This window comes from Macaca nemestrina, chromosome 20 (assembly GCF_043159975.1).
Source record: "Macaca nemestrina isolate mMacNem1 chromosome 20, mMacNem.hap1, whole genome shotgun sequence".
NCBI classification, from domain to species: domain Eukaryota; kingdom Metazoa; phylum Chordata; class Mammalia; order Primates; family Cercopithecidae; genus Macaca; species Macaca nemestrina.
Window position 1 is genome coordinate 7,872,183 of NC_092144.1, and position 3,592 is coordinate 7,875,774.

Consider the following 3,592-nt stretch of genomic DNA (forward strand, 5'->3'; position numbering starts at 1 on the left):
TCACTCTGATCTGCAGGCTCTCTTTTTGTTTTTTGTTTTCTGAGACAAAGTATCCCTCTGCCACCCAGGCTGGAGTGCAATGGCATGTTATCTAGAAGGCGGAGCCAGGTGTACAGGATGGGACATGAAAGCGGACTAGGAGCGTGACCACTGAAGCACAGCATCGCAGGGAGACGGTTAGGCCTCCGGATGGCTGCGAGAGCGGGGGCGCCTGACTGATGTCAGGCCTTCCATAACCTCTGCCTCCCGGGTTCAAGCCATTCTTCTGCCTCAGCCTCCTGAATAGCTGAGATTGCAGGCATGAGCTACCATGCCCAGCTGATTTTGTATTTTTAATAGAGACAGGGTTACTTCATGTTGGTCAGGCTGCTCTCGAACTCCCAGCCACAGGTGATCTGCCCACCTTGGCCTCCCAAAGTGCTGGGATTACAGGCATGAGCCAATGTGCCCGGCGTTTTTTTGTTTGTTTGTTTTGAGACTCTTGCTCTGTCACCCAGGCTGGAGTGCAATGGTATGATCTGGGCTCCCTGTAACCTATGCCTCCCAGGTTCAAGTGATTCTCCTGTCTCAGCCTCCCGAGTAGCTGGGATTATAGGCGTGTGCCACCATGTCCGGCTGATTTTTGTATTTTTAGTAGAGACAAGTTTTCACCCTATTGCCCAGGTTGGTCTCGAACTCCTGACCTCAGGTGATCCGCCCGCCTTGGCCTCCCAAAGTGCTGGGGTTACAAGCGTAAGGCCCTGTGCCCAGCCCACGCCCTTTCTTAAAACCAAGACCTGAAATTTCCCAAGTGAAAGATGTTCTCCCTACACATCTTATCAAGGATGGGAACTTGGCACTGAATTATGAACAGCCTTAGATAAAATAACTTATCTTTGTAAGCCTCTCACATAATTTTGTTGCTTCTTCACAACTTACTATTCTTTGCTCAATTCAGTACATAAGTAACTGACTCTAAATGCTTCTTTCGGTCTTCATTCCCTTTTTGAATTTTTTAAAATTTTTATTTACTCATTTATTTTGAGACAGTCTCTCTCTCCGTCACCCAGGCCGGAACACAGTGGCGCGATCTCAGCTCACTGCAACCTCTGCCTCTCGGGTTCAAGCAATTCTCCTGCCTCAGCCTCCCAAGTAGCTGGGACCACAGGCTCGTGCCACCACGCCTGGCCAATTTTTGTATTTTTAGTAGAGACAGGGTTTCGCCATGTTGGCCAGGCTGGTCTCGAACTCCTGACCTCAAGTGATCCACCTGCCTCAGCTTCCCAAAGTGCTGGGATTACAGGTGTGAACCATCATGCCTGGCCCCTTCTTTTTTTCTTTGAGAGAGAGAAAGAAAGATAGGGTATTTGTCTGTCACCCAGGCTGGAGTGTAGTGACTAGATCTCAACTTACTACAACCTGCACTGCCTGCCTCAGCCTCCTGAGTTGCTGGGACTACAGGCACCTGCCACCATACTCTGCTAATTTTTGTATTTTTGGTAGAGACAGGGTCTTGCTATGTTGCCTAGGCTAGTCTTGAACTCCTGGCCTCAAGGGACCCTCCTGCCTTGACCTCTCAAATTCATTTTCTTCTGAGGGCTCCTATTCCATGCAAAACTTATGTTAAGTAAATCTGTATCCTTCTCCTGTTAACCTGTTTTTCTTGTTTTATTTTCTGAGATGGAGTCTCACTCTGTCACCCAGGCTGGAACACAGTGGCACAATCTCAGCTCACTGCAACCTCCGCCTCCCGGGTTCAAGCGATTCTTCTGCCTCAGCCTCCCAAGTAGCTGGGATTACAGGCACCAGCCACCATACCTAGCTAATTTTCTGTATTTTTAGTAGAGATGGGGTTTCACCATGTTGGCCAGACTGGTCTCGAATTTCTGACCTCGTGATTCGCCTGCCTCGGCCTCCCCAAGTGCTGGGATTACAGGTGCGAGCCACCATGCCATGCCTGGCCTTTTTTTTTTTTTTTTTTTTTTTGAGGTGGAGGTTTCCTCTTGTTGCCCAGGTTGGAATGCAGTGGCGTGATCTTGGCTCACCGCAACCTCCGCTTCCTGGGTTTAAGCAATTCTCCTGCCTCAGCCTCCCGAGTAGCCGGGATAACAGGTGCCCGCCACCACACCTGGCTAATTTTTGTATTTTTAGTAGAGACAGGGTTTCTCCATGTTGATCAGGCTGGTCTCGAACTCCCAACCTCAAGTGATCCGGCTGCCTCAACCTCCCAAAGTGCTGGGAATACAGGCGTGAGCCACCGCGCCCTGCCTGTTAAGCAATTTTATGTCAACTTAATAATTCTCAAGCCTAGAGGGATCCTAAGAGAACAGAGGTGAAATTTTGCGGCCTGTTCTGCTGCTATGAACTTTCATCTACAAGCTTTTTATTTTCCTTTTTTTCCGCGAGATGGTATCTTGCTCTGTCGCCCAGGTTGGAGTGCAGTGGCAAGATCAGGGCTCACTGCAGCCTCAATCTCCTGGCCTCAAACATTCCTCCTAGTTCAGCCTCCTGAGTAGCTGGGACTACAGGCAGGCACCACCACACCCAAATAATTTTTGTATTTCTTGTAGAGATGGGGTCTCACTATGTTGCCCAGGCTGATCTCAAATTTCTGGGCTTAAGTCATCCACCCACTTTGACCCACCTTGGCCTCTCAAAGTTCTGGGATTACAGGCATGAGCCATCACGCCCAGCCCTCTTTTTTTCCTTTTTTTCCTTTTTTTTTTCCTTTAAGATACAACGAGTCTTACTCTATTGCCCTGACTGGAGTACAGTGGTGCAATAATAGCTCACTCCAGCCTTGACCTCTGGGACTCAAGCAATCCTCCCATCTCGGCCTCCCAATTAGTTAGGATTAAACATGTGAGCCAGCATGCCCAGCTTCCATCTTTTTTTTTTTTTTTTTTTTTTTAAGACAGAGTATTGCTGTTGCCCAGGTTGGAGTGCAGTGGTGCGATCTCTGCTCACTGCAACCTTCACCTCCTGGGTTCAAGCGATTCTCCTGCCTCAGCCACCCGTGTAGCTGGGAAGCTGGGATTACAGGTACCCACCACCACATCCGGCTAAATTTTGCATTTTTAGTAGAGACTGGGTTTCACCATGTTGGCCAGATTGGTCTTGAACTCCTGATCTCAAGGGATCTGCCCGCCTCGGCCTCCCAAAGTGTTGAGATTACAGGCGTGAGCCACTGCACCCGACCTTCCATCTCTTTTCAAAACATCAAGGGTTTGGCTGCATTCACTCCTCTCCAGCCCACAGATGCCCAACTGGGACAATGTATCATTCCAGCCCAAACCCTAGGGTCCCGTGCCTTCTCGGCTTCTGCCACAAGGGGGCCTCGCAGGCCGCTCCAGTGTTGCAGGTCCCAATCTGGACCCCTAGGGGTCTCCCATCCAAGCCTTGTCCCATCGTCCTCCCTCTCGCGGTTAGCACCATCTTTGAAGGCTCTGCTCTGACAGTTCTGAGGCATCCGCGCCTCCTCCCACCTGCATCCAATGCGTCCGCCAGTCCTGCAGCCCCCATCACCTTTTCCTTCAAAACAGACCCAGAATCCATTACTCACTACCTGCACTTGCCAGCTAGGTCCAGCCCCTTCCTGACTTCTGGGGATCAG